The sequence below is a fragment of the Rhinoderma darwinii genome (assembly GCF_050947455.1).
Source record: "Rhinoderma darwinii isolate aRhiDar2 chromosome 1 unlocalized genomic scaffold, aRhiDar2.hap1 SUPER_1_unloc_11, whole genome shotgun sequence".
Lineage (NCBI taxonomy): Eukaryota > Metazoa > Chordata > Amphibia > Anura > Rhinodermatidae > Rhinoderma > Rhinoderma darwinii.
Window position 1 is genome coordinate 141,999 of NW_027461647.1, and position 23,276 is coordinate 165,274.

The 23,276-nt window shown below is 41.9% G+C and overlaps 106 pseudogenes; all 106 read right to left on the reverse strand.

Moving 5' to 3' along the window:
- Window positions 1–103: 103 nt before the first annotated feature.
- On the reverse strand, window positions 104–222 carry LOC142668818 (5S ribosomal RNA; annotated as a pseudogene).
- A 67-nt stretch (window positions 223–289) lies between these two features.
- On the reverse strand, window positions 290–408 carry LOC142668829 (5S ribosomal RNA; annotated as a pseudogene).
- A 67-nt stretch (window positions 409–475) lies between these two features.
- On the reverse strand, window positions 476–594 carry LOC142667964 (5S ribosomal RNA; annotated as a pseudogene).
- A 67-nt stretch (window positions 595–661) lies between these two features.
- LOC142667759 (5S ribosomal RNA) lies at window positions 662–780 on the reverse strand (annotated as a pseudogene).
- Window positions 781–848: 68 nt separating this feature from the next.
- LOC142667770 (5S ribosomal RNA) lies at window positions 849–967 on the reverse strand (annotated as a pseudogene).
- Window positions 968–1,034: 67 nt separating this feature from the next.
- LOC142668071 (5S ribosomal RNA) lies at window positions 1,035–1,153 on the reverse strand (annotated as a pseudogene).
- Window positions 1,154–1,220: 67 nt separating this feature from the next.
- LOC142668517 (5S ribosomal RNA) lies at window positions 1,221–1,339 on the reverse strand (annotated as a pseudogene).
- Window positions 1,340–1,406: 67 nt separating this feature from the next.
- LOC142668007 (5S ribosomal RNA) lies at window positions 1,407–1,525 on the reverse strand (annotated as a pseudogene).
- Window positions 1,526–1,592: 67 nt separating this feature from the next.
- LOC142668745 (5S ribosomal RNA) lies at window positions 1,593–1,711 on the reverse strand (annotated as a pseudogene).
- A 67-nt stretch (window positions 1,712–1,778) lies between these two features.
- Window positions 1,779–1,897, reverse strand: LOC142668683 (5S ribosomal RNA; annotated as a pseudogene).
- Window positions 1,898–2,150: 253 nt separating this feature from the next.
- Window positions 2,151–2,269, reverse strand: LOC142667931 (5S ribosomal RNA; annotated as a pseudogene).
- Window positions 2,270–2,336: 67 nt separating this feature from the next.
- LOC142668859 (5S ribosomal RNA) lies at window positions 2,337–2,455 on the reverse strand (annotated as a pseudogene).
- A 67-nt stretch (window positions 2,456–2,522) lies between these two features.
- Window positions 2,523–2,641, reverse strand: LOC142668433 (5S ribosomal RNA; annotated as a pseudogene).
- A 67-nt stretch (window positions 2,642–2,708) lies between these two features.
- LOC142667766 (5S ribosomal RNA) lies at window positions 2,709–2,827 on the reverse strand (annotated as a pseudogene).
- Window positions 2,828–2,894: 67 nt separating this feature from the next.
- Window positions 2,895–3,013, reverse strand: LOC142667761 (5S ribosomal RNA; annotated as a pseudogene).
- Window positions 3,014–3,080: 67 nt separating this feature from the next.
- LOC142668761 (5S ribosomal RNA) lies at window positions 3,081–3,199 on the reverse strand (annotated as a pseudogene).
- A 67-nt stretch (window positions 3,200–3,266) lies between these two features.
- On the reverse strand, window positions 3,267–3,385 carry LOC142668272 (5S ribosomal RNA; annotated as a pseudogene).
- Window positions 3,386–3,452: 67 nt separating this feature from the next.
- Window positions 3,453–3,571, reverse strand: LOC142667895 (5S ribosomal RNA; annotated as a pseudogene).
- A 253-nt stretch (window positions 3,572–3,824) lies between these two features.
- On the reverse strand, window positions 3,825–3,943 carry LOC142668930 (5S ribosomal RNA; annotated as a pseudogene).
- A 67-nt stretch (window positions 3,944–4,010) lies between these two features.
- On the reverse strand, window positions 4,011–4,129 carry LOC142669027 (5S ribosomal RNA; annotated as a pseudogene).
- A 67-nt stretch (window positions 4,130–4,196) lies between these two features.
- LOC142667774 (5S ribosomal RNA) lies at window positions 4,197–4,315 on the reverse strand (annotated as a pseudogene).
- Window positions 4,316–4,382: 67 nt separating this feature from the next.
- On the reverse strand, window positions 4,383–4,501 carry LOC142668904 (5S ribosomal RNA; annotated as a pseudogene).
- Window positions 4,502–4,568: 67 nt separating this feature from the next.
- On the reverse strand, window positions 4,569–4,687 carry LOC142668329 (5S ribosomal RNA; annotated as a pseudogene).
- A 67-nt stretch (window positions 4,688–4,754) lies between these two features.
- Window positions 4,755–4,873, reverse strand: LOC142668165 (5S ribosomal RNA; annotated as a pseudogene).
- Window positions 4,874–4,940: 67 nt separating this feature from the next.
- On the reverse strand, window positions 4,941–5,059 carry LOC142668819 (5S ribosomal RNA; annotated as a pseudogene).
- A 67-nt stretch (window positions 5,060–5,126) lies between these two features.
- On the reverse strand, window positions 5,127–5,245 carry LOC142668863 (5S ribosomal RNA; annotated as a pseudogene).
- A 67-nt stretch (window positions 5,246–5,312) lies between these two features.
- Window positions 5,313–5,431, reverse strand: LOC142668208 (5S ribosomal RNA; annotated as a pseudogene).
- A 67-nt stretch (window positions 5,432–5,498) lies between these two features.
- LOC142668784 (5S ribosomal RNA) lies at window positions 5,499–5,617 on the reverse strand (annotated as a pseudogene).
- Window positions 5,618–5,684: 67 nt separating this feature from the next.
- Window positions 5,685–5,803, reverse strand: LOC142668573 (5S ribosomal RNA; annotated as a pseudogene).
- A 67-nt stretch (window positions 5,804–5,870) lies between these two features.
- On the reverse strand, window positions 5,871–5,989 carry LOC142668874 (5S ribosomal RNA; annotated as a pseudogene).
- Window positions 5,990–6,056: 67 nt separating this feature from the next.
- On the reverse strand, window positions 6,057–6,175 carry LOC142667834 (5S ribosomal RNA; annotated as a pseudogene).
- Window positions 6,176–6,242: 67 nt separating this feature from the next.
- On the reverse strand, window positions 6,243–6,361 carry LOC142667753 (5S ribosomal RNA; annotated as a pseudogene).
- Window positions 6,362–6,614: 253 nt separating this feature from the next.
- LOC142667775 (5S ribosomal RNA) lies at window positions 6,615–6,733 on the reverse strand (annotated as a pseudogene).
- Window positions 6,734–6,800: 67 nt separating this feature from the next.
- On the reverse strand, window positions 6,801–6,919 carry LOC142667967 (5S ribosomal RNA; annotated as a pseudogene).
- Window positions 6,920–6,986: 67 nt separating this feature from the next.
- On the reverse strand, window positions 6,987–7,105 carry LOC142667973 (5S ribosomal RNA; annotated as a pseudogene).
- A 67-nt stretch (window positions 7,106–7,172) lies between these two features.
- LOC142668278 (5S ribosomal RNA) lies at window positions 7,173–7,291 on the reverse strand (annotated as a pseudogene).
- Window positions 7,292–7,730: 439 nt separating this feature from the next.
- On the reverse strand, window positions 7,731–7,849 carry LOC142668232 (5S ribosomal RNA; annotated as a pseudogene).
- A 67-nt stretch (window positions 7,850–7,916) lies between these two features.
- LOC142668218 (5S ribosomal RNA) lies at window positions 7,917–8,035 on the reverse strand (annotated as a pseudogene).
- Window positions 8,036–8,102: 67 nt separating this feature from the next.
- Window positions 8,103–8,221, reverse strand: LOC142668502 (5S ribosomal RNA; annotated as a pseudogene).
- A 67-nt stretch (window positions 8,222–8,288) lies between these two features.
- Window positions 8,289–8,407, reverse strand: LOC142668937 (5S ribosomal RNA; annotated as a pseudogene).
- A 67-nt stretch (window positions 8,408–8,474) lies between these two features.
- Window positions 8,475–8,593, reverse strand: LOC142668167 (5S ribosomal RNA; annotated as a pseudogene).
- A 67-nt stretch (window positions 8,594–8,660) lies between these two features.
- LOC142668997 (5S ribosomal RNA) lies at window positions 8,661–8,779 on the reverse strand (annotated as a pseudogene).
- Window positions 8,780–8,845: 66 nt separating this feature from the next.
- On the reverse strand, window positions 8,846–8,964 carry LOC142668198 (5S ribosomal RNA; annotated as a pseudogene).
- A 67-nt stretch (window positions 8,965–9,031) lies between these two features.
- On the reverse strand, window positions 9,032–9,150 carry LOC142667719 (5S ribosomal RNA; annotated as a pseudogene).
- A 67-nt stretch (window positions 9,151–9,217) lies between these two features.
- Window positions 9,218–9,336, reverse strand: LOC142668139 (5S ribosomal RNA; annotated as a pseudogene).
- Window positions 9,337–9,403: 67 nt separating this feature from the next.
- LOC142668574 (5S ribosomal RNA) lies at window positions 9,404–9,522 on the reverse strand (annotated as a pseudogene).
- Window positions 9,523–9,589: 67 nt separating this feature from the next.
- On the reverse strand, window positions 9,590–9,708 carry LOC142667897 (5S ribosomal RNA; annotated as a pseudogene).
- Window positions 9,709–9,775: 67 nt separating this feature from the next.
- On the reverse strand, window positions 9,776–9,894 carry LOC142668915 (5S ribosomal RNA; annotated as a pseudogene).
- Window positions 9,895–10,146: 252 nt separating this feature from the next.
- On the reverse strand, window positions 10,147–10,265 carry LOC142667949 (5S ribosomal RNA; annotated as a pseudogene).
- A 67-nt stretch (window positions 10,266–10,332) lies between these two features.
- On the reverse strand, window positions 10,333–10,451 carry LOC142668392 (5S ribosomal RNA; annotated as a pseudogene).
- A 67-nt stretch (window positions 10,452–10,518) lies between these two features.
- LOC142667744 (5S ribosomal RNA) lies at window positions 10,519–10,637 on the reverse strand (annotated as a pseudogene).
- A 253-nt stretch (window positions 10,638–10,890) lies between these two features.
- Window positions 10,891–11,009, reverse strand: LOC142668075 (5S ribosomal RNA; annotated as a pseudogene).
- A 66-nt stretch (window positions 11,010–11,075) lies between these two features.
- LOC142668152 (5S ribosomal RNA) lies at window positions 11,076–11,194 on the reverse strand (annotated as a pseudogene).
- A 67-nt stretch (window positions 11,195–11,261) lies between these two features.
- On the reverse strand, window positions 11,262–11,380 carry LOC142668966 (5S ribosomal RNA; annotated as a pseudogene).
- Window positions 11,381–11,447: 67 nt separating this feature from the next.
- On the reverse strand, window positions 11,448–11,566 carry LOC142668360 (5S ribosomal RNA; annotated as a pseudogene).
- A 67-nt stretch (window positions 11,567–11,633) lies between these two features.
- LOC142668419 (5S ribosomal RNA) lies at window positions 11,634–11,752 on the reverse strand (annotated as a pseudogene).
- Window positions 11,753–11,819: 67 nt separating this feature from the next.
- LOC142668575 (5S ribosomal RNA) lies at window positions 11,820–11,938 on the reverse strand (annotated as a pseudogene).
- Window positions 11,939–12,005: 67 nt separating this feature from the next.
- LOC142668754 (5S ribosomal RNA) lies at window positions 12,006–12,124 on the reverse strand (annotated as a pseudogene).
- Window positions 12,125–12,191: 67 nt separating this feature from the next.
- LOC142668869 (5S ribosomal RNA) lies at window positions 12,192–12,310 on the reverse strand (annotated as a pseudogene).
- A 67-nt stretch (window positions 12,311–12,377) lies between these two features.
- On the reverse strand, window positions 12,378–12,496 carry LOC142668576 (5S ribosomal RNA; annotated as a pseudogene).
- A 68-nt stretch (window positions 12,497–12,564) lies between these two features.
- On the reverse strand, window positions 12,565–12,682 carry LOC142668446 (5S ribosomal RNA; annotated as a pseudogene).
- A 67-nt stretch (window positions 12,683–12,749) lies between these two features.
- Window positions 12,750–12,868, reverse strand: LOC142668577 (5S ribosomal RNA; annotated as a pseudogene).
- A 67-nt stretch (window positions 12,869–12,935) lies between these two features.
- Window positions 12,936–13,054, reverse strand: LOC142667954 (5S ribosomal RNA; annotated as a pseudogene).
- A 67-nt stretch (window positions 13,055–13,121) lies between these two features.
- On the reverse strand, window positions 13,122–13,240 carry LOC142668293 (5S ribosomal RNA; annotated as a pseudogene).
- A 252-nt stretch (window positions 13,241–13,492) lies between these two features.
- On the reverse strand, window positions 13,493–13,611 carry LOC142668033 (5S ribosomal RNA; annotated as a pseudogene).
- Window positions 13,612–13,678: 67 nt separating this feature from the next.
- On the reverse strand, window positions 13,679–13,797 carry LOC142668310 (5S ribosomal RNA; annotated as a pseudogene).
- A 67-nt stretch (window positions 13,798–13,864) lies between these two features.
- Window positions 13,865–13,983, reverse strand: LOC142668090 (5S ribosomal RNA; annotated as a pseudogene).
- A 67-nt stretch (window positions 13,984–14,050) lies between these two features.
- Window positions 14,051–14,169, reverse strand: LOC142668487 (5S ribosomal RNA; annotated as a pseudogene).
- Window positions 14,170–14,236: 67 nt separating this feature from the next.
- LOC142668122 (5S ribosomal RNA) lies at window positions 14,237–14,355 on the reverse strand (annotated as a pseudogene).
- A 67-nt stretch (window positions 14,356–14,422) lies between these two features.
- Window positions 14,423–14,541, reverse strand: LOC142668254 (5S ribosomal RNA; annotated as a pseudogene).
- A 67-nt stretch (window positions 14,542–14,608) lies between these two features.
- On the reverse strand, window positions 14,609–14,727 carry LOC142668335 (5S ribosomal RNA; annotated as a pseudogene).
- A 67-nt stretch (window positions 14,728–14,794) lies between these two features.
- On the reverse strand, window positions 14,795–14,913 carry LOC142668308 (5S ribosomal RNA; annotated as a pseudogene).
- A 66-nt stretch (window positions 14,914–14,979) lies between these two features.
- LOC142667923 (5S ribosomal RNA) lies at window positions 14,980–15,098 on the reverse strand (annotated as a pseudogene).
- Window positions 15,099–15,165: 67 nt separating this feature from the next.
- Window positions 15,166–15,284, reverse strand: LOC142667725 (5S ribosomal RNA; annotated as a pseudogene).
- Window positions 15,285–15,351: 67 nt separating this feature from the next.
- On the reverse strand, window positions 15,352–15,470 carry LOC142667887 (5S ribosomal RNA; annotated as a pseudogene).
- A 439-nt stretch (window positions 15,471–15,909) lies between these two features.
- Window positions 15,910–16,028, reverse strand: LOC142667779 (5S ribosomal RNA; annotated as a pseudogene).
- Window positions 16,029–16,095: 67 nt separating this feature from the next.
- LOC142667906 (5S ribosomal RNA) lies at window positions 16,096–16,214 on the reverse strand (annotated as a pseudogene).
- A 67-nt stretch (window positions 16,215–16,281) lies between these two features.
- LOC142667968 (5S ribosomal RNA) lies at window positions 16,282–16,400 on the reverse strand (annotated as a pseudogene).
- Window positions 16,401–16,467: 67 nt separating this feature from the next.
- Window positions 16,468–16,586, reverse strand: LOC142667974 (5S ribosomal RNA; annotated as a pseudogene).
- Window positions 16,587–16,653: 67 nt separating this feature from the next.
- LOC142667740 (5S ribosomal RNA) lies at window positions 16,654–16,772 on the reverse strand (annotated as a pseudogene).
- Window positions 16,773–17,211: 439 nt separating this feature from the next.
- Window positions 17,212–17,330, reverse strand: LOC142668128 (5S ribosomal RNA; annotated as a pseudogene).
- A 67-nt stretch (window positions 17,331–17,397) lies between these two features.
- LOC142668076 (5S ribosomal RNA) lies at window positions 17,398–17,516 on the reverse strand (annotated as a pseudogene).
- A 66-nt stretch (window positions 17,517–17,582) lies between these two features.
- LOC142668415 (5S ribosomal RNA) lies at window positions 17,583–17,701 on the reverse strand (annotated as a pseudogene).
- Window positions 17,702–17,768: 67 nt separating this feature from the next.
- On the reverse strand, window positions 17,769–17,887 carry LOC142668967 (5S ribosomal RNA; annotated as a pseudogene).
- Window positions 17,888–18,140: 253 nt separating this feature from the next.
- Window positions 18,141–18,259, reverse strand: LOC142668686 (5S ribosomal RNA; annotated as a pseudogene).
- A 66-nt stretch (window positions 18,260–18,325) lies between these two features.
- On the reverse strand, window positions 18,326–18,444 carry LOC142668491 (5S ribosomal RNA; annotated as a pseudogene).
- Window positions 18,445–18,511: 67 nt separating this feature from the next.
- On the reverse strand, window positions 18,512–18,630 carry LOC142668230 (5S ribosomal RNA; annotated as a pseudogene).
- Window positions 18,631–18,697: 67 nt separating this feature from the next.
- LOC142668767 (5S ribosomal RNA) lies at window positions 18,698–18,816 on the reverse strand (annotated as a pseudogene).
- A 67-nt stretch (window positions 18,817–18,883) lies between these two features.
- On the reverse strand, window positions 18,884–19,002 carry LOC142668689 (5S ribosomal RNA; annotated as a pseudogene).
- Window positions 19,003–19,255: 253 nt separating this feature from the next.
- Window positions 19,256–19,374, reverse strand: LOC142668882 (5S ribosomal RNA; annotated as a pseudogene).
- Window positions 19,375–19,441: 67 nt separating this feature from the next.
- Window positions 19,442–19,559, reverse strand: LOC142668521 (5S ribosomal RNA; annotated as a pseudogene).
- A 67-nt stretch (window positions 19,560–19,626) lies between these two features.
- On the reverse strand, window positions 19,627–19,745 carry LOC142668034 (5S ribosomal RNA; annotated as a pseudogene).
- Window positions 19,746–19,812: 67 nt separating this feature from the next.
- Window positions 19,813–19,931, reverse strand: LOC142668442 (5S ribosomal RNA; annotated as a pseudogene).
- A 67-nt stretch (window positions 19,932–19,998) lies between these two features.
- Window positions 19,999–20,117, reverse strand: LOC142668339 (5S ribosomal RNA; annotated as a pseudogene).
- Window positions 20,118–20,184: 67 nt separating this feature from the next.
- LOC142668488 (5S ribosomal RNA) lies at window positions 20,185–20,303 on the reverse strand (annotated as a pseudogene).
- A 67-nt stretch (window positions 20,304–20,370) lies between these two features.
- On the reverse strand, window positions 20,371–20,489 carry LOC142668550 (5S ribosomal RNA; annotated as a pseudogene).
- A 66-nt stretch (window positions 20,490–20,555) lies between these two features.
- LOC142668406 (5S ribosomal RNA) lies at window positions 20,556–20,674 on the reverse strand (annotated as a pseudogene).
- Window positions 20,675–21,113: 439 nt separating this feature from the next.
- LOC142668968 (5S ribosomal RNA) lies at window positions 21,114–21,232 on the reverse strand (annotated as a pseudogene).
- Window positions 21,233–21,299: 67 nt separating this feature from the next.
- On the reverse strand, window positions 21,300–21,418 carry LOC142667791 (5S ribosomal RNA; annotated as a pseudogene).
- A 67-nt stretch (window positions 21,419–21,485) lies between these two features.
- Window positions 21,486–21,604, reverse strand: LOC142669010 (5S ribosomal RNA; annotated as a pseudogene).
- A 67-nt stretch (window positions 21,605–21,671) lies between these two features.
- Window positions 21,672–21,790, reverse strand: LOC142668274 (5S ribosomal RNA; annotated as a pseudogene).
- A 253-nt stretch (window positions 21,791–22,043) lies between these two features.
- On the reverse strand, window positions 22,044–22,162 carry LOC142668169 (5S ribosomal RNA; annotated as a pseudogene).
- Window positions 22,163–22,229: 67 nt separating this feature from the next.
- On the reverse strand, window positions 22,230–22,348 carry LOC142668204 (5S ribosomal RNA; annotated as a pseudogene).
- A 253-nt stretch (window positions 22,349–22,601) lies between these two features.
- Window positions 22,602–22,720, reverse strand: LOC142668010 (5S ribosomal RNA; annotated as a pseudogene).
- A 67-nt stretch (window positions 22,721–22,787) lies between these two features.
- On the reverse strand, window positions 22,788–22,906 carry LOC142668265 (5S ribosomal RNA; annotated as a pseudogene).
- Window positions 22,907–22,973: 67 nt separating this feature from the next.
- LOC142668579 (5S ribosomal RNA) lies at window positions 22,974–23,092 on the reverse strand (annotated as a pseudogene).
- Window positions 23,093–23,276: the final 184 nt, after the last annotated feature.

Below are 23,276 nucleotides of genomic sequence, written 5' to 3' on the forward strand. Positions count from 1 at the left end.
GAGAGCTTGCACATTCAGCTTAGAATGGCCATTGACATTAAATGCTTTAATCCATAGTCCTTTTTAATCGATTGTGAAACAAAATCTAAACGACATAATAAAAAGTCAACCACACCACGGATTCCCAGACAGTCTCCCACACTGGTACTAGCGAGGCCTTAAGCTGTGTAACTTCTGCGATCTGACGAGAGCAGGCACATTCAGCTTAGAATGGCCATTGACATTAAAAGCCTTAATCCATAGTCCTATTTAATTTATTGTGAAACAAAATCTAAACAACATAATAAAAAGTCAACCGCACCACGTATTCCCAGACAGTCTCCCACACTGGTACTAGCGAGGCCTTAAGCTGTGTAACTTCTGCGATCTGACGAGAACAGGGACATTCAGCTTAGAATGGCCATTGACATTAAATGCTTTAATACATAGTCCTTTTTAATCGATTGTGAAACAAAATCTAAACGACATAATAAAAATTCAACCGCACCACGGATTCCCAGACAGTTTCCCACACTGGTACTAGCGAGGCCTTAAGCTGTGTAACTTCTGCGTTCTGACGAGAGCAGGCACAATCAGCTTAGAATGGCCATTGACGTTAAATGCTTTAATCCATAGTCCTATTTAATCTATTGTGAAACAAAATCTAAACGACATAATAAAAAGTCAACCGCACCACGGATTCCCAGACAGTCTCCCACACTGGTACTAGCAAAGCCTTAAGCTGTGTAACTTCTGCGATCTGACGAGAGCAGGCACATTCAGCTTAGAATGGCCATTGACATTAAATGCTTTAATCCATAGTCCTTTTTAATCGATTGTGAAACAAAATCTAAACGACACAATAAAAATGTCAACCGCACCACGGATTCCCAGACAGTCTCCCACACTGGTACTAGCGAGGCCTTAAGCTGTGTAACTTCTGCGTTCTGACCAGAGCAGGCACATTCAGCTTAGAATGGCCATTGACATTAAAAGCCTTAATCCATAGTCCTATTTAATCTATTGTGAAACAAAATCTAAACAACATAATAAAAAGTCAACCGCACCACGGATTCCCAGACAGTCTCCCACACTGGTACTAGCGAGGTCTTAAGCTGTGTAACTTCTGCGATCTGATGAGAGCAGGGACATTCAGCTTAGAATGTCCATTGACATTAAATGCTTTAATCCATAGTCCTTTTTAATCGATTGTGAAACAAAATCTAAACGACATAATAAAAATTCAACCGCACCACGGATTCCAAGACAGTCTCCCACACTGGTACTAGCGAGGCCTTAAGCTGTGTAACTGCTGCGTTCTGACGAGAGCAGGCACATTGAGCTTAGAATGGCCATTGACGTTAAATGCTTTAATCCATAGTCCTATTTAATCTATTGTGAAACAAAATCTAAACGACATAATAAAAAGTCAGCCGCACCACGGATTCCCAGACAGTCTCCCACACTGGTACTAGCGAGGCCTTAAGCTGTGTAACTTCTGCGATCTGACGAGAGCAGGCACATTCAGCTTAGAATGGCCATAGACATTAAATGCTTTAATCCATAGTCCTTTTTAATCGATTGTGAAACAAAATCTAAACAACATAATATAAAGTCAACCGCACCACGGATTCCCAGACAGTCTCCCACACTGGTACTAGCGAGGCCTTAAGCTGTGTAACTTCTGCGATCTGACGAGAGCAGGGACATTCAGCTTAGAATGGCCATTGACATCAAATGCTTTAATCCATAGTCCTTTTTAATCGATTGTGAAACAAAATCTAAACGACATAATAAAAATTCAACCACACCACGGATTCCCAGACAGTCTCCCACACTGGTACTAGCGAGGCCTTAAGCTGTTTAACTTCTGCGATCTGACGAGAGCAGGCACATTCAGCTTAGAATGGCCATTGACGTTAAATGCTTTACTCCATAGTCCTATTTAATCTATTGTGAAACAAAATGTAAACGACATAATAAAAAGTCAACCGCACCACGGATTCCCAGACAGTCTCCCACACTGGTACTAGCGAGGCGTTAAGCTGTGTAACTTCTGCAATCTAACGAGAGCTTGCACATTCAGCTTAGAATGGCCATTGACTTTAAATGCTTTAATCCATAGTCCTTTTTAATCGATTGTGAAACAAAATCTAAACGACATAATAAAAAGTCAACCACACCACGGATTCCCAGACAGTCTCCCACACTGATACTAGCGAGGCCTTAAGCTGTGTAACTTCTGCGATCTGACGAGAGCAGGCACATTCAGCTTAGAATGGCCATTGACATTAAAAGCCTTAATCCATAGTCCTATTTAATTTATTGTGAAACAAAATCTAAACAACATAATAAAAAGTCAACTGCACCACGTATTCCCAGACAGTCTCCCACACTGGTACTAGCGAGGCCTTAAGCTGTGTAACTTCTGCGATCTGACGAGAACAGGGACATTCAGCTTAGAATGGCCATTGACATTAAATGCTTTAATCCATAGTCCTTTTTAATCGATTGTGAAACAAAATCTAAACGACATAATAAAAAGTCAACCGCACCACGGATTCCCAGACAGTCTCCCACACTGGTACTTGCGAGGCCTTAAGCTGTGTAACTTCTGCGGTCTGACGAGAGGAGGCACATTCAGCTTAGAATGGCCATTGACATTAAATGCTTTAATCCATAGTCCTTTTTAATCGATTGTGAAACAAAATCTAAACGACATAATAAAAATTCAACCGCACCACGGATTCCCAGACAGTTTCCCACACTGGTACTAGCGAGGCCTTAAGCTGTGTAACTTCTGCGTTCTGACGAGAGCAGGCACATTCAGCTTAGAATGGCCATTGACGTTAAATGCTTTAATCCATAGTCCTATTTAATCTATTGTGAAACAAAATCTAAACGACATAATAAAAAGTCAACCGCACCACGGATTCCCAGACAGTCTCCCACACTGGTACTAGCAAAGCCTTAAGCTGTGTAACTTCTGCGATCTGACGAGAGCAGGCACATTCAGCTTAGAATGGCCATTGACATTAAATGCTTTAATCCATAGTCCTTTTTAATCGATTGTGAAACAAAATCTAAACGACATAATAAAAAGTCAACCGCACCACGGATTCCCAGACAGTCTCCCACACTGGTACTAGCGAGGCCTTAAGCTGTGTAACTTCTGCGGTCTGACGAGAGCAGGCACATTCAGCTTAGAATGGCCATTGACATTAAATGCTTTAATCCATAGTCCTTTTTAATCGATTGTGAAACAAAATCTAAACAACATAATAAAAACACAACCGCACCACGGATTCCCAGACAGTCTCCCACACTGGTACTAGCAAGGCCTTAAGCTGTGTAACTTCTGCGATCTGACGAGAGCAGGGACATTCAGCTTAGAATGGCCATTGCCATTAAATGCTTTAATCCATAGTCCTTTTTAATCGATTGTGAAACAAAATCTAAACGACATAATAAAAATTCAACCGCACCACAGATTCCCAGACAGTCTCCCACACTGGTACTAGCGAGGCCTTAAGCTGTGTAACTTCTGCGATCTGACGAGAGCAGGCACATTCAGCTTAGAATGGCCATTGACGTTAAATGCTTTAATCCATAGTCCTATTTAATCTATTGTGAAACAAAATCTAAACGACATAATAAAAAGTCAACCGCACCACGGATTCCCAGACACTCTCCCACACTGGTACTAGCGAGGGCTTAAGCTGTGTAACTTCTGCGATCTAACGAGAGCAGGCACATTCAGCTTAGAATTGCCATTGACATTAAATGCTTTAATCCATAGTCCTTTTTAATCGATTGTGAAACAAAATCTAAACGACATAATAAAAAGTCTACCGCACCACGGATTCCCAGACAGCCTCCCACACTGGTACTAGCGAGGCCTTAAGCTGTGTAACTTCTGCGTTCTGACGAGAGCAGGCACATTCAGCTTAGAATGGCCATTGACGTTAAATGCTTTAATCCATAGTCCTATTTAATCTATTGTGAAACAAAATCTAAACGACATAATAAAAAGTCAACCGCACCATGGATTCCCAGACAGTCTCCCACACTGGTACTAGCGAGGCCTTAAGCTGTGTAATTTCTGCGATCTGACGAGAGCAGGCACATTCAGCTTAGAATGGCCATTGACATTAAATGCTTTAATCCATAGTCCTTTTTAATCGATTGTGAAACAAAATCTAAACGACATAATAAAAAGTCAACCGCACCACGGATTCCCAGACAGTCTCCCACAATGGTACTAGCGAGGCCTTAAGCTGTGTAACTTCTGCGTTCTGACGAGAGCAGGCACATTCAGCTTAGAATGGCCATTGACGTTAAATGCTTTAATCCATAGTCCTATTTAATCTATTGTGAAACAAAATCTAAACGACATAATAAAAAGTCAACCGCACCACGGATTCCCAGACAGTCTCCCACACTGGTACCAGCGAGGCCTTAAGCTGTGTAACTTCTGCGATCTGACGAGAGCAGGCACATTCAGCTTAGAATGGCCATTGACATTAAATGCTTTAATCCATAGTCCTTTTTAATCGATTGTGAAACAAAATCTAAACGACATAATAAAAATTCAACCGCTCCACGGATTCCCAGACAGTTTCCCACACTGGTACTAGCGAGGACTTAAGCTGTGTAACTTCTGCGATCTGACGAGAGCAGGCACATTCAGCTTAGAATGGCCATTGACGTTAAATCCTTTAATCCATAGTCCTATTTAATCTATTGTGAAACAAAATCTAAACGACATAATAAAAAGTCAACCGCACCACGGATTCCCAGACAGTCTCCCACACTGGTACTAGCGAGGCGTTAAGCTGTGTAACTTCTGCGATCTAACGAGAGCAGGCACATTCAGCTTAGAATGGCCATTGACGTTAAATGCTTTAATCCAAAGTCCTATTTAATCTATTGTGAAACAAAATCTAAACGACATAATCAAAAGTCAACCACACCACGGATTCCCAGACAGTCTCCCACACTGGTACTAGCGAGGCCTTAAGCTGTGTAACTTCTGCGATCTGACGAGAGCAGGCACATTCAGCTTAGAATGGCCATTGACATTAAATGCTTTAATCCATAGTACTTTTTAATCGATTGTGAAACAAAATCTAAACGACATAATAAAAAGTCAACCGCACCACGGATTCCCAGACAGTCTCCCAGACTGGTACTAGCGAGGCCTTAAGCTGTGTAACTTCTGCGATCTGACGAGAGCAGGGACATTCAGCTTAGAATGGCCATTGACATTAAATGCTTTAATCCATAGTCCTTTTTAATCGATTGTGAAACAAAATCTAAACGACATAATAAAAAGTCAACCGCACCACGGCTTCCCAGACAGTCTCCCACACTGGTACTAGCGAGTCCTTAAGCTGTGTAACTTCTGCGATCTGACGAGAGCAGGCACATTCAGCTTAGAATGGCCATTAACATTAAAAGCCTTAATCCATAGTCCTTTTTAATCGATTGTGAAACAAAATCTAAACTACATAATAAAAAGTCAACCGCACCACGGATTCCCAGACAGTCTCCCACACTGGTACTAGCGAGGCCTTAAGCTGTGTAACTTCTGCGATCTGACGAGAGCAGGCACATTCAGCTTAGAATGGCCATTAACATTAAAAGCCTTAATCCATAGTCCTATTTAATCTATTGTGAAACAAAATCTAAACGACATAATAAAAAGTCAACCGCACCACGGATTCCCAGACAGTCTCCCACACTGGTACTAGCGAGGCCTTAAGCTGTGTAACTTCTGCGATCTGACGAGAGCAGGCACATTCAGCTTAGAATGGCCATTGACATTAAAAGCCTTAATCCATAGTCCTATTTAATCTATTGTGAAACAAAATCTAAACAACATAGTAAAAAGTCAACCGCACCACGGATTCCCAGACAGTCTCCCACACTGGTACTAGCGAGGCCTTAAGCTGTGTAACTTCTGCGATCTGACGAGAGCAGGGACCTTCAGCTTAGAATGGCCATTGACATTAAATGCTTTAATCCATAGTCCTTTTTAATCGATTGTGAAACAAAATCTAAACGACATAATAAAAATTCAACCGCACCACGGATTCCCAGACAGTCTCCCACACTGGTACTAGCGAGGCCTTAAGCTGTGTTACTTCTGCGTTCTGACGAGAGCAGGCACATTCAGCTTAGAATGGCCATTGACGTTAAATGCTTTAATCCATAGTCCTATTTAATCTATTGTGAAACAAAATCTAAACGACATAATAAAAAGTCAACCGCACCATGGATTCCCAGACAGTCTCCCACACTGGTACTAGCGAGGCCTTAAGCTGTGTAACTTCTGCGATCTGACGAGAGCAGGCACATTCAGCTTAGAATGGCCATTGACATTAAATGCTTTAATCCATAGTCCTATTTAATCTATTGTGAAACAAAATCTAAACGACATAATAAAAAGTCAACCGCACCATGGATTCCCAGACAGTCTCCCACACTGGTACTAGCGAGGCGTTAAGCTGTGTAACTTCTGCGATCTAACAAGAGCAGGGACATTCAGCTTAGAATGGCCATTGACATTAAAGGCTTTAATCCATAGTCCTTTTTAATCGATTGTGAAACAAAATCTAAACAACATAATAAAAAGTCAACCGCACCACGGATTCCCAGACAGTCTCCCACACTGGTACTAGCGAGGCATTAAGCTGTGTAACTTCTGCGTTCTGACGAGAGCAGGCACATTCAGCTTAGAATGGCCATTGACGTTAAATGCTTTAATCCATAGTCCTTTTTAATCGATTGTGAAACAAAATCTAAACGACATAATAAAAATTCAACCGCACCACGGATTCCCAGACAGTCTCCCACACTGGTACTAGTGAGGCCTTAAGCTGTGTAACTTCTGCGATCTGACGAGAGCAGGGACATTCAGCTTAGAATGGCCATTGACATTAAATGCTTTAATCCATAGTCCTTTTTAATCGATTGTGAAACAAAATCGAAACAACATAATAAAAAGTCAACCGCTCCACGGATTCCCAGACAGTCTCCCACACTGGTACTAGCGAGGCCTTAGGCTGTGTAACTTCTGCGATCTGACGAGAGCAGGGGCATTCAGCTTAGAATGGCCATTGACATTAAATGCTTTAATCCATAGTCCTTTTTAATCGATTGTGAAACAAAATCTAAACGACATAATAAAAATTCAACCGCACCACGGATTCCCAGACAGTCTCCCACACTGGTACTAGCGAGGGCTTAAGCTGTGTAACTTCTGCGATCTGACGAGAGCAGGCACATTCAGCTTAGAATGGCCATTGACGGTAAATGCTTTAATCCATAGTCCTATTTAATCTATTGTGAAACAAAATCTAAACGACATAATAAAAAGTCAACCGCACCACGGATTCCCAGACAGTCTACCACACTGGTACTAGCGAGGCGTTAAGCTATGTAACTTCTGCGATCTAACGAGAGCAGGCACATTCAGCTTAGAATGGCCATTGACATTAAATGCTTTAATCCATAGTCCTTTTTAATCGATTGTGAAACAAAATCTAAACGACATAATAAGAAGTCAACCCCACCACGGATTCACAGACAGTCTCCCACATTGGTACTAGCGAGGCCTTAAGCTGTGTAACTTCTGCGATCTGACGAGAGCAGGCACACTCAGCCTAGAATGGCCATTGACATTAAAAGCCTTAATCCATAGTCCTATTTAATCTATTGTGAAACAAAATCTAAACAACATAATAAAAAGTCAACCGCACCACGGATTCCCAGACAGTCTCCCACACTTGTACTAGCGAGGCCTTAAGCTGTGTAACTTCTGCGATCTGACGAGAGCAGGGACATTCAGTTTAGAATGGCCATTGACATTAAATTCTTTAATCCATAGTCCTTTTTAATCGATTGTGAAACAAAATCTAAACGACATAATAAAAAGTTAACTGCACCACAGATTCCCAGACAGTCTCCCACACTGGTACTAGCGAGGCCTTAAGCTGTGTAACTTCTGCGATCTGACGAGAGCAGGCACATTCAGCTTAGAATTGCCATTGACGTTAAATGCTTTAATCCATAGTCCTATTTAATCTATTGTGAAACAAAATCTAAACAACATAATAAAAAGTCAACCGCACCACGGATTCCCAGACAGTCTCCCACACTGGTACTAGTGAGGCGTTAAGCTGTGTAACTTCTGCGATCTAACGAGAGCAGGCACATTCAGCTTAGAGTGGCCATTGACATTAAATGCTTTAATCCATAGTCCTTTTTAATCGATTGTGAAACAAAATCTAAACGACATAATAAAAAGTAAACCGCACCACGGATTCCCAGACAGTCTCCCACACTGGTACTAGCGAGGCCTTAAGCTGTGTAACTTCTGCGATCTGACGAGAGCAGGCACATTCAGCTTAGAATGGCCATTGACGTTAAATGCTTTAATCCATAGTCCTATTTAATCTATTGTGAAACAAAATCTAAACGACATAATAAAAAGTCAACCGCACCACGGATTCCCAGACAGTCTCCCACACTGGTACTAGCGAGGCGTTAAGCTGTGTAACTTCTGCGATCTAACGAGAGCAGGCACATTCAGCTTAGAATGGCCATTGACATTAAATGCTTTAATCCATAGTCCTTTTTAATCGATTGTGAAACAAAATCTAAACGACATAATAAAAGGTCAACCGCACCACGAATTCCCAGACAGTCTCCCACACTGGTACTAGCGAGGCCTTAAGCTGTGTAACTTCTGCGATCTGACGAGATCAGGGACATTCAGCTTAGAATGGCCATTGACATTAAAGCCTTAATCCATAGTCCTATTTAATCTACTGTGAAACAAAATCTAAACAACATAATAAAAAGTCAACCACACCACGGATTCCCAGACAGTCTCCCACACTGGTACTAGCGAGGCCTTAAGCTGTGTAACTTCTGCGATCTGACGAGAGTAGGCACATTCAGCTTAGAATGGCCATTGACGTTAAATGCTTTAATCCATAGTCCTATTTAATCTATTGTGAAACAAAATCTAAACGACATAATAAAAAGTCAACCGCACCACGGATTCCCAGACAGTCTCCCACCCTGGTACTAGCGAGGCCTTAAGCTGTGTAACTTCTGCGATCTGATGAGAGCAGGCACATTCAGCTTAGAATGGCCATTGACATTAAATGCTTTAATCCATAGTCCTTTTTAATCGATTGTGAAACAAAATCTAAACGACATAATAAAAAGTCAACCGCACCACGGATTCCCAGACAGTCTCCCACACTGGTACTAGCAAGGCCTTAAGCTGTGTAACTTCTGCGATCTGACGAGAGTAGGCACATTCAGCTTAGAATGGCCATTGACATTAAATGCTTTAATCCATAGTCCTTTTTAATCGATTGTGAAACAAAATCTAAACGACATAATAAAAAGTCAACCGCACCACGGATTCCCAGACAGTCTCCCACACTGGTACTAGCGAGGCCTTAAGCTGTGTAACTTCTGCGATCTGACGAGAGCAGGCACATTCAGCTTAGAATGGCCATTGACATTAAATGCTTTAATTCATAGTCCTTTTTAATCGATTGTGAAACAAAATCTAAACGACATAATAAAAAGTCAACCGCACCACGGATTCCCAGACAGTCTCCCACACTCGTACTAGTGAGGCCTTAAGCTGTGTAACTTCTGCGATCTGACGAGAGCAGGGACATTCAGCTTAGAATGGCCATTGACATTAAATGCTTTAATCCATAGTCCTTTTTAATCGATTGTGAAACAAAATCGAAACAACATAATAAAAAGTCAACTGCACCACGGATTCCCAGACAGTCTCCCACACTGGTACTAGCGAGGCCTTAGGCTGTGTAACTTCTGCGATCTGACGAGAGCAGGGGCATTCAGCTTAGAATGGCCATTGACATTAAATGCTTTAATCCATAGTCCTTTTTAATCGATTGTGAAACAAAATCTAAACGACATAATAAAATTTCAACGCACCACGGATTCCCAGACAGTCTCCCACACTGGTACTAGCGAGGCCTTAAGCTGTGTAACTTCTGCGATCTAACGAGAGCAGGCACACTCAGCTTAGAATGGCCATTGACATTAAAAGCCTTAATCCATAGTCCTATTTAATCTATTGTGAAACAAAATCTAAACAACATAATAAAAAGTCAACCGCACCACGGATTCCCAGACAGTCACCCACACTCGTACTAGCAAGGCCTTAAGCTGTGTAACTTCTGCGATCTGACGAGAGCAGGGACATTCAGCTTAGAATGGCCATTGACATTAAATTCTTTAATCCATAGTCCTTTTTAATCAATTGTGAAACAAAATCTAAACGACATAATAAAAAGTCATCTGCACCACGGATTCCCAGACAGTCTCCCACACTGGTACTAGCGAGGGCTTAAGCTGTGTAACTTCTGCGATCTGACGAGAGCAGGCACATTCAGCTTAGAATGGCCATTGACGTTAAATGCTTTAATCCATAGTCCTATTTAATCTATTGTGAAACAAAATCTAAACGACATAATAAAAAGTCAACCGCACCACGGATTCCCAGACAGTCTCCCACACTCGTACTAGCGAGGCCTTAAGCTGTGTAACTTCTGCGATCTAACGAGAGCAGGCACATTCAGCTTAGAATGGCCATTGACATTAAATGCTTTAATCCATAGTCCTTTTTAATCGATTGTGAAACAAAATCTAAACGACATAATAAAAATTCAACCGCACCACGTATTCCCAGACAGTCTCCCACACTGGTACTAGCGAGGCTTTAAGCTGTGTAACTTCTGCGATCTGACGAGAGCAGGCACGTTTAGCTTAGAATGGCCATTGACATAAAAAGCCTTAATCCATAGTCCTATTTAATCTATTGTGAAACAAAATCTAAACAACATAATAAAAAGTCAACCGCACCACGGATTCCCAGACAGTCTCCCACACTCGTACAAGCGAGGCCTTAAGCTGTGTAACTTCTGCGATCTGACGAGAGCAGGGACATTCAGCTTAGAATGGCCATTGACATTAAACACTTTAATCCATAGTCCTTTTTAATCGATTGTGAAACAAAATCTAAACGACATAATAAAATTCAACTGCACCACGTATTCCCAGACAGTCTCCCACACTGGTACTAGCGAGGCATTAAGCTGTGTAACTTCTGCGTTCTGACGAGAGCAGGCACATTCAGCTTAGAATGGCCATTGACGTTAAATGCTTTAATCCATAGTCCTATTTAATCTATTGTGAAACAAAATCTAAACGACATAATAAAAAGTCAACCGCACCACGGATTCCCAGACAGTCTCCCACACTGGTACTAGCGAGGCCTTAAGCTGTGTAACTTCTGCAATCTGACGAGAGCAGGCACATTCAGCTTAGAATGGCCATTGACGTTAAATGCTTTAATCCATAGTCCTATTTAATCTATTGTGAAACAAAATCTAAACGACATAATAAAAAGTCAACCGCACCACGGATTCCCAGACAGTCTCCCACACTGGTACTAGCGAGGCGTTAAGCTGTGTAACTTCTGCGCTCTAACGAGAGCAGGCACATTCAGCTTAGAATGGCCATTGACAATAAATGCTTTAATCCATAGTCCTTTTTAATCGATTGTAAAACAAAATCTAAACGACATAATAAAAAGTCAACCGCACCACGGATTCCCAGACAGTCTCCCACACTGGTACTAGCGAGGCCTTAAACTGTGTTACTTCTGCGATCTGACGAGAGTAGGCACATTCAGCTTAGAATGGCCATTGACGTTAAATGCTTTAATCCATAGTCCTATTTAATCTATTGTGAAACAAAATCTAAACGACATAATAAAAAGTCAACCGCACCACGGATTCCCAGACAGTCTCCCACACTGGTACTAGCGAGGCCTTAAGCTGTGTAACTTCTGCGATCTGACGAGAGCAGGCACATTCAGCTTAGAATGGCCATTGACATTAAATGCTTTAATCCATAGTCCTTTTTAATCGATTGTGAAACAAAATCTAAACGACATAATAAAAAGTCAACCGCACCACGGATTCCCAGACAGTCTCCCACACTGGTACTAGCGAGGCCTTAAGCTGTGTAATTTCTGCGTTCTGACGAGAGCAGGCACATTCAGCTTAGAATGGCCATTGACATTAAATGCTTTAATCCATAGTCCTATTTAATCTATTGTGAAACAAAATCTAAACGACATAATAAAAAGGCAACCGCACCACGGATTCCCAGACAGTCTCCCACACTGGTACTAGCGAGGCCTTAAGCTGTGTAACTTCTGCGATCTGACGAGAGCAGGCACATTCAGCTTAGAATGGCCATTGACATTAAATGCTTTAATCCATAGTCCTTTTTAATCGATTGTGAAACAAAATCTAAACGACATAATAAAAAGTCAACCGCACCACGGATTCCCAGACAGTCTCCCACACTGGTACTAGCGAGGCCTTAAGCTGTGTAACTTCTGCGATCTGACGAGAGCAGGCACATTCAGCTTAGAATGGCCATTGACATTAAATGCTTTAATCCATAGTCCTTTTTAATCGATTGTGAAACAAAATCTAAACGACATAATAAAAAGGCAAGCGCACCACGGATTCCCAGACAGTCTCCCACACTGGTACTAGCGAGGCCTTAAGCTGTGTAACTTCTGCGTTCTGACGAGAGCAGGCACATTCAGCTTAGAATGGCCATTGACGTTAAATGCTTTAATCCATAGTCCTATTTAATCTATTGTGAAACAAAATCTAAACGACATAATAAAAAGTCAACCGCACCACGGATTCCCAGACAGTCTCCCACACTGGTACTAGCGAGGCCTTAAGCTGTGTAACTTCTGCGATCTGACGAGAGCAGGCACATTCAGCTTAGAATGGCCATTGACAATAAATGCTTTAATTCATAGTCCTTTTTAATCGATTGTGAAACAAAATCTAAACGACATAATAAAAAGTTAACCGCACCACGGATTCCCAGACAGTCTCCCACACTGGTACTAGTGAGGCCTTAAGCTGTGTAACTTCTGCGATCTGACGAGAGCAGGGACATTCAGCTTAGAATGGCCATTGACATTAAATGCTTTAATCCATAGTCCTTTTTAATCGATTGTGAAACAAAATCGAAACAACATAATAAAAAGTCAACCGCACCACGGATTCCCAGACAGTCTCCCACACTGGTACTAGCAAGGCCTTAGGCTGTGTAACCTCTGCGATCTGACGAGAGCAGGGGCATTCAGCTTAGAATGGCCATTGACATTAAATGCTTTAATCCATAGTCCTATTTAATCGATTGTGACACAAAATCTAAACGACATAATAAAAATTCAACGCACCACGGATTCCCAGACAGTCTCCCACACTGGTACTAGCGAGACCTTAAGCTGTGTAACTTCTGCGATCTAACGAGAGCAGGCACACTCAGCTTAGAATGGCCATTGACATTAAAAGCCTTAATCCATAGTCCTATTTAATCTATTGTGAAACAAAATCTAAACAACATAATAAAAAGTCAACCGCACCACGGATTCCCAGACAGTCTCCCACACTCGTACTAGCAAGGCCTTAAGCTGTGTAACTTCTGCGATCTGACGAGAGCAGGGACATTCAGCTTAGAATGGCCATTGACATTAAATTCTTTAATCCATAGTCCTTTTTAATCAATTGTGAAACAAAATCTAAACGACATAATAAAAAGTCAACTGCACCACGGATTCCCAGACAGTCTCCCACACTGGTACTAGCGAGGGCTTAAGCTGTGTAACTTCTGCGATCTGACGAGAGCAGGCACATTTAGCTTAGAATGGCCATTGACGTTAAATGCTTTAATCCATAGTCCTATTTAATCTATTGTGAAACAAAATCTAAACGACATAATAAAAAGTCAACCGCACCACGGATTCCCAGACAGTCTCCCACACTCGTACTAGCGAGGCCTTAAGCTGTGTAACTTCTGCGATCTGACGAGAGCAGGCACATTTAGCTTAGAATGGCCATTGACATTAAAAGCCTTAATCCATAGTCCTATTTAATCTATTGTGAAACAAAATCTAAACAACATAATAAAAAGTCAACCGCACCACGGATTCCCAGACAGTCTCCCACACTCGTACAATCGAGGCCTTAAGCTGTGTAACTTCTGCGATCTGACGAGAGCAGTGACATTCAGCTTAGAATGGCCATTGACATTAAATGCTTTAATCCATAGTCCTTTTTAATCGATTGTGAAACAAAATCTAAACGACATAATAAAAATTCAACCGCACCACGTATTCCCAGACAGTCTCCCACACTGGTACTAGCGAGGCATTAAGCTGTGTAACTTCTGCGTTCTGACGAGAGCAGGCACATTCAGCTTAGAATGGCCATTGACGTTAAATGCGTTAATCCATAGTCCTATTTAATCTATTGTGAAACAAAATCTAAACGACATAATAAAAAGTCAACCGCACCACGGATTCCCAGACAGTCTCCCACACTGGAACTAGCGAGGCCTTAAGCTGTGTAACTTCTGCAATCTGACGAGAGCAGGCACATTCAGCTTAGAATGGCCATTGACGTTAAATGCTTTAATCCATAGTCCTATTTAATCTATTGAGAAACAAAATCTAAACGACATAATAAAAAGTCAACCACACCACGGATTCCCAGACAGTCTCCCACACTAGTACTAGCGAGGCGTTAAGCTGTGTAACTTCTGCGATCTAACGAGAGCAGGCACATTCAGCTTAGAATGGCCATTGACATTAAATGCTTTAATCCATAGTCCTTTTTAATCGATTGTGAAACAAAATCTAAACGACATAATAAAAAGTCAACCGCACCACGAATTCCCAGACAGTCTCCCACACTGGTATTAGCGAGGCCTTAAGCTGTGTAACTTCTGCGATCTGACGAGAGCAGGGAGATTCAGCTTAGAATGGCCATTAACACTAAAGCCTTAATCCATAGTCCTATTTAATCTACTGTGAAGCAAAATCTAAACAACATAGTAAAAAGTCAACCACACCACGGATTCCCAGACAGTCTCCCACACTCGTACTAGCGAGGCCTTAAGCTGTGTAACTTCTGCGATCTGACGAGAGCAGGCACATTCAGCTTAGAATGGCCATTGACATTAAAAGCCTTAATCCATAGTCCTATTTAATCTATTGTGAAACAAAATCTAAACAACATAATAAAAAGTCAACCGCACCACGGATTCCCAGACAGTCTCCCACACTAGTACTAGCGAGGCCTTAAGCTGTGTAACTTCTGCGATCTGACGAGAGCAGGCACATTCAGCTTAGAATGGCCATTGACATTAAATGCTTTAATCCATAGTCCTTTTTAATCGATTGTGAAACAAAATCTAAACGACATAATAAAAAGTCAACCGCACCACGGATTCCCAGCCAGTCTCCCACACTGGTACTAGCGAGGCCTTAAGCTGTGTAACTTCTGCGATCTGACGAGAGCAGGCACATTTAGCTTAGAATGGCCATTGACATTAAAAGCCTTAATCCATAGTCCTATTTAATCTATTGTGAAACAAAATCGAAACAACATAATAAAAAGTCAACCACACCACGGATTCCCAGACAGTCTCCCACACTGGAACTAGCGAGGCCTTAGGCTGTGTAACTTCTGCGATCTGACGAGAGAAGGGGCATTCAGCTTAGAATGGCCATTGAAATTAAATGCTTTAATCCATAGTCCTTTTTAATCGATTGTGAAACAAAATCTAAACGACATAATAAAAAGTCAACCGCACCACGGATTCCCAGACAGTCTCCCACACTAGTACTAGCGAGGCGTTAAGCTATGTAACTTCTGCGATTTGACGAGAGCAGGCACACTCAGCTTAGAATGGCCATTGACTTTAAAAGCCTTAATCCATAGTCCTATTTAATCTATTGTGAAACAAAATCTAAACAACATAATAAAAAGTCAACCGCACCACGGATTCCCAGACAGTCTCCCACACTCGTACTAGCGAGGCCTTAAGCTGTGTAACTTCTGCGATCTGACGAGAGCAGGGACATTCAGCTTAGAATGGCCATTGACATCAAATTCTTTAATCCATAGTCCTTTTTAATCGATTGTGAAACAAAATCTAAACGACATAATAAAAAGTCAACTGCACCACGGATTCCCAGACAGTCTCCCACACTGGTACTAGCGAGGCCTTAAGCTCTGTAACTTCTGCGATCTGACGAGAGCAGGCACATTCAGCTTAGAATGGCCATTGACATTAAAAGCCTTAATCCATAGTCCTTTTTAATCGATTGTGAAACAAAATCTAAACGACATAATAAAAATTCAACCGCACCACGGATTCCCAGACAGTCTCCCACACTGGTACTAGTGAGGCCTTAAGCTGTGTAACTTCTGCGATCTGACGAGAGCAGGGACATTCAGCTTAGAATGGCCATTGACATTAAATGCTTTAATCCATAGTCCTTTTTAATCGATTGTGAAACAAAATCGAAACAACATAATAAAAAGTCAACCGCTCCACGGATTCCCAGACAGTCTCCCACACTGGTACTAGCGAGGCCTTAGGCTGTGTAACTTCTGCGATCTGACGAGAGCAGGGGCATTCAGCTTAGAATGGCCATTGACATTAAATGCTTTAATCCATAGTCCTTTTTAATCGATTGTGAAACAAAATCTAAACGACATAATAAAAAGTCAACCGCACCACGAATTCCCAGACAGTCTCCCACACTGGTACTAGCGAGGGCTTAAGCTGTGTAACTTCTGCGATCTGACGAGAGCAGGCACATTCAGCTTAGAATGGCCATTGACATTAAATGCTTTAATCCATAGTCATTTTTAATCGATTGTGAAACAAAATCTAAACGACATAATAAAAAGTCAACTGCACCACGGATTCCCAGACAGTCTCCCACACTGGTACTAGCGAGGCCTTAAGCTGTGTAATTTCTGCGTTTTGACAAGAGCAGGCACATTCAGTTTAGAACGACCATTGACTTTAAATGCTTTAATCCATAGTCCTATTTAATCTATTGTGAAACAAAATCTAAACAACATAATAAAAAGTCAAGTGCACCACGGATTCCCAGACAGTCTCCCACACTGGTACTAGCGAGGCCTTAAGCTGTGTAACTTCTGCGTTCTGACGAGAGCAGGCACATTCAGCTTAGAATGGCCATTGACGTTAAATGCTTTAATCCATAGTCCTTTTTAATCGATTGTGAAACAAAATCTAAACGACATAATAAAAAGTAAACCGCACCACGGATTCCCAGACAGTCTCCCACACTGGTACTAGCGAGGCCTTAAGCTGTGTAACTTCTGCGATCTGACGAGAGCCGGCACATTCAGCTTAGAATGGCCATTGACATTAAAAGCCTTAATCCATAGTCCTATTTAATCTATTGTGAAACAAAATCTAAACAACATAATAAAAAGTCAACCGCACCACGGATTCCCAGACAGTCTCCCACACTCGTACAAGCGAGGCCTTAAGCTGTGTAACTTCTGCGATCTGACGAGAGCAGGGACATTCAGCTTAGAATGGCCATTGACATTAAATGCTTTAATCCATAGTCCTTTTTAATCGATTGTGAAACAAAATCTAAACGACATAATAAAATTCAACTGCACCACGTATTCCCAGACAGTCTCCCACACTGGTACTAGCGAGGCATTAAGCTGTGTAACTTCTGCGTTCTGACGAGAGCAGGCACATTCAGCTTAGAATTGCCATTGACGTTAAATGTTTTAATCCATAGTCCTATTTAATCTATTGTGAAACAAAATCTAAACGACATAATAAAAAGTCAACCGCACCACGGATTCCCAGACAGTCTCCCACACTGGTACTAGCGAGGCCTTAAGCTGTGTAACTTCTGCAATCTGACGAGAGCAGGCACATTCAGCTTAGAATGGCCATTGACGTTAAATGCTTTAATCCATAGTCCTATTTAATCTATTGTGAAACAAAATCTAAACGACATAATAAAAAGGCCACCGCACCACGGATTCCCAGACAGTCTCCCACACTGGTACTAGCGAGGCGTTAAGCTGTGTAACTTCTGCGATCTAACGAGAGCAGGCACATTCAGCTTAGAATGGCCATTGACATTAAATGCTTTAATCCATAGTCCTTTTTAATCGATTGTGAAACAAAATCTAAACGACATAATAAAAAGTCAACCGCACCACGAATTCCCAGACAGTCTCCCACACTGGTACTAGCGAGGCCTTAAGCTGTGTAACTTCTGCGATCTGACGAGAGCAGGGACATTCAGCTTAGAATGGCCATTGACATTAAAGCCTTAATCCATAGTCCTATTTAATCTACTGTGAAACAAAATCTAAATAACATAATAAAAAGTCAACCACACCACGGATTCCCAGACAGTCTCCCACACTTGTACTAGCGAGGCCTTAAGCTGTGTAACTTCTGCGATCTGACGAGAGTAGGCACATTCAGCTTAGAATGGCCATTGACGTTAAATGCTTTAATCCATAGTCCTATTTAATCTATTGTGAAACAAAATCTAAACGACATAATAAAAAGTCAGCCGCACCACGGATTCCCAGACAGTCTCCCACACTGGTACTAGCGAGGCCTTAAGCTGTGTAACTTCTGTGATCTGACGAGAGCAGGCACATTCAGCTTAGAATGGCCATTGACATTAAATGCTTTAATCCATAGTCCTTTTTAATCGATTGTGAAACAAAATCTAAACGACATAATAAAAAGTCAACCGCACCACGGATTCCCAGACAGTCTCCCACACTGGTACTAGCGAGGCCTTAAGCTGTGTAATTTCTGCGTTCTGACGAGAGCAGGCACATTCAGCTTAGAATGGCCATTGACGTTAAATGCTTTAATCCATAGTCCTATTTAATCTATTGTGAAACAAAATCTAAACGACATAATAAAAAGTCAACCGCACCACGGATTCCCAAACAGTCTCCCACACTGGTACTAGCGAGGCCTTAAGCTGTGTAACTTCTGCGATCTGACGAGAGCAGGCACATTCAGCTTAGAATGGCCATTGACATTAAATGCTTTAATCCATAGTCCTTTTTAATCGATTGTGAAACAAAATCTAAACGACATAATAAAAAGGCAAGCGCACCACAGATTCCCAGACAGTCTCCCACACTGGTACTAGCGAGGCCTTAAGCTGTGTAACTTCTGCGTTCTGACGAGAGCAGGCACATTCAGCTTAGAATGGCCATTGACGTTAAATGCTTTAATCCATAGTCCTTTTTAATCGATTGTGAAACAAAATCGAAACAACATAATAAAAAGTCAACCGCACCACGGATTCCCAGACAGTCTCCCACACTGGTACTAGCGAGGCCTTAGGCTGTGTAACTTCTGCGATCTGACGAGAGCAGGGGCATTCAGCTTAGAATGGCCATTGACATTAAATGCTTTAATCCATAGTCCTTTTTAATCGATTGTGAAACAAAATCTAAACGACATAATAAAAATTCAACGCACCACGGATTCCCAGACAGTCTCCCACACTGGTACTAGCGAGGCCTTAAGCTGTGTAACTTCTGCGATCTAACGAGAGCAGGCACACTCAGCTTAGAATGGCCATTGACATTAAAAGCCTTAATCCATAGTCCTATTTAATCTATTGTGAAACAAAATCTAAACAACATAATAAAAAGTCAACCGCACCACGGATTCCCAGACAGTCTCCCACACTCGTACTAGCAAGGCCTTAAGCTGTGTAACTTCTGCGATCTGACGAGAGCAGGGACATTCAGCTTAGAATGGCCATTGACGTTAAATGCTTTAATCCATAGTCCTATTTAATCTATTGTGAAACAAAATCTAAACGACATAATAAAAAGGCAACCGCACCACGGATTCCCAGACAGTCTCCCACACTCATACTAGCGAGGCCTTAAGCTGTGTAACTTCTGCGATCTAACGAGAGCAGGCACATTCAGCTTAGAATGGCCATTGACATTAAATGCTTTAATCCATAGTCCTTTTTAATCGATTGTGAAACAAAATCTAAACGACATAATAAAAATTCAACCGCACCACGTATTCCCAGACAGTCTCCCACACTGGTACTAGCGAGGTCTTAAGCTGTGTAACTTCTGCGATCTGACGAGAGCAGGAACATTTAGCTTAGAATGGCCATTGACATTAAAAGCCTTAATCCATAGTCCTATTTAATCTATTGTGAAACAAAATCTAAACAACATAATAAAAAGTCAACCGCACCACGGATTCCCAGACAGTCTCCCACACTCGTACAATCGAGGCCTTAAGCTGTGTAACTTCTGCGATCTGACGAGAGCAGTGACATTCAGCTTAGAATGGCCATTGACATTAAATGCTTTAATCCATAGTCCTTTTTAATCGATTGTGAAACAAAATCTAAACGACATAATAAAAATTCAACCGCACCACGTATTCCCAGACAGTCTCCCACACTGGTACTAGCGAGGCATTAAGCTGTGTAACTTCTGCGATCTGACGAGAGCAGGGACATTCAGCTTAGAATGGCCATTAACATTACAGCCTTAATCCATAGTCCTATTTAATCTACTGTGAAACAAAATCTAAACAACATAATAAAAAGTCAACCACACCACGGATTCCCAGACAGTCTCCCACACTGGTACTAGCGAGGCCTTAAGCTGTGTAACTTCTGCGATCTGACGAGAGGAGGCACATTCAGCTTAGAATGGCCATTGACGTTAAATGCTTTAATCCATAGTCCTATTTAATCTATTATGAAACAAAATCTAAACGACATAATAAAAATTCAACCGCACCACGGGTTCCCAGATATTCTCCCACACTGGTACTAGCGAGGCCTTAAGCTGTGTAACTTCTGCGATCTGACGAGAGAAGGCACATTCAGCTTAGAATGGCCATTGACATTAAATGCTTTAATCCATAGTCCTATTTAATCTATTGTGAAACAAAATATAAACGACATAATAAAAATTCAACCGCACCACGGATTCCCAAACAGTCTCCCACTCTGTTACTAGCGAGGCCTTAAGCTGTGTAACTTCTGCAATCTAACGAGAGCAGGCACATTCAGCTTAGAATGGCCATTGACATTAAAAACTTTAATCCATAGTCCTTTTTAATCGATTGTGAAACAAAATCTAAACGACATAATAAAAAGTCAACCGCACCACGGATTCCCAGACAGTCTCCCACACTGGTACTAGCGAGGCCTTAAGCTGTGTAACTTCTGCAATCTGACGAGAGCAGGCACATTCAGCTTAGAATGGCCATTGACGTTAAATGCTTTAATCCATAGTCCTATTTAATCTATTGTGAAACAAAATCTAAACGACATAATAAAAAGTCAACCGCACCACGGATTCCCAGACAGTCTCCCACACTGGTACTAGCGAGGCCTTAAGCTGTGTAACTTCTGCGATCTGACGAGCGCAGGCACATTCAGCTTAGAATGGCCATTGACGTTAAATGCTTTAATCCATAGTCCTATTTAATCTATTGTGAAACAAAATCTAAACGACATAATAAAAAGGCAACCGCACCACGGATTCCCAGACAGTCTCCCACACTGGTACTAGCGAGGCCTTAAGCTGTGTAACTTCTGCGATCTGACGAGAGCAGGGACATTCAGCTTAGAATGGCCATTGACATTAAATGCTTTAATCCATAGTCCTTTTTAATCGATTGTGAAACAAAATCTAAACGACATAATAAAAAGTCAACCGCACCACGGATTCCCAGCCAGTCTCCCACACTGGTACTAGCGAGGCCTTAAGCTGTGTAACTTCTGCGATCTGACGAGCGCAGGCAGATTCAGCTTAGAATGGCCATTGACGTTAAATGCTTTAATCCATAGTCCTATTTAATCTATTGTGAAACAAAATCTAAACGACATAATAAAAATTCAGCCGCACCACGGATTCCCAGACAGTCTCCCACACTGGTACTAGCGAGGCCTTAAGCTGTGTAACTTCTGTGATTTGACGAGCTCAGGCACATTCAGCTTAGAATGGCCATTGACGTTAAATGCTTTAATCCATAGTCCTATTTAATCTATTGTGAAACAAAATCTAAACGACATAATAAAAAGTCAACCGCACCACGGATTCCCAGACAGTCTCCCACACTGGTACTAGCGAGGCGTTAAGCTGTGTAACTTCTGCGATCTAACGAGAGCAGGCACATTCAGCTTAGAATGGCCATTGACATTAAATGCTTTAATCCATAGTCCTTTTTAATCGATTGTGAAACAAAATCTAAACGACATAATAAAAAGTCAACCGCACCACGGATTCCCAGACAGTCTCCCACACTGGTACTAGCGAGGCCTTAAGCTGTGTAACTTCTGCGATCTGACAAGAGCAGGCACATTCAGCTTAGAATGGCCATTTACATTATAAGCCTTAATCCATAGTCCTATTTAATCTATTGTGAAACAAAATCTAAACAACATAATAAAAAGGCAGCCGCACCACGGATTCCCAGACAGTCTCCCACACTCGTACTAGCGAGGCCTTAAGTTGTGTAACTTCTGCGATCTGACGAGAGCAGGGACATTCACCTTAGAATGGCCATTGACATTAAATGCTTTAATCCATAGTCCTTTTTAATCGATTGTGAAACAAAATCTAAACGACATAATAAAAATGCAACCGCACCACGGATTCCCAGACAGTCTCCCACACTGGTACTAGCGAGGCCTTAAGCTGTGTAACTTCTGCGATCTGACGAGAGCAGGCACATTCAGCTTAGAATGGCCATTGACGTTAAATGCTTTAATCCATAGTCCTATTTAATCTATTGTGAAACAAAATCTAAATGACATAATAAAAAGTCAACCGCACCACGGATTCCCAGACAGTCTCCCACACTGGTACTAGCGAGGCGTTAAGCTGTGTAATTTCTGCGTTCTGACGAGAGCAGGCACATTCAGCTTAGAATGGCCATTTACTTTAAACGCTTTAATCCATAGTCCTATTTAATCTATTGTGAAACAAAATCTAAACGACATAATAAAAAGTCAACCGCACCACGGATTCCCAGACAGTCTCCCACACTGGTACTAGCGAGGCCTTAAGCTGTGTAACTTCTGCGATCTGACGAGAGCAGGCACATTCAGCTTAGAATGGCCATTGACATTAACCCCTTCCCGCTCCTTGACGTACTATTACGTCATGGCAGCTGTATCGTTCGCGCTCCATGCCGTAATAGTACGTCTCGGGAGTAACGGCCGTTTCGGCCGTCCTCCCGACACATACAGGAGCTGTGACGCTGCTGTCTTGTTCAGCAGCTGTCACAGCTCCTACAGCGGGGACCGATCG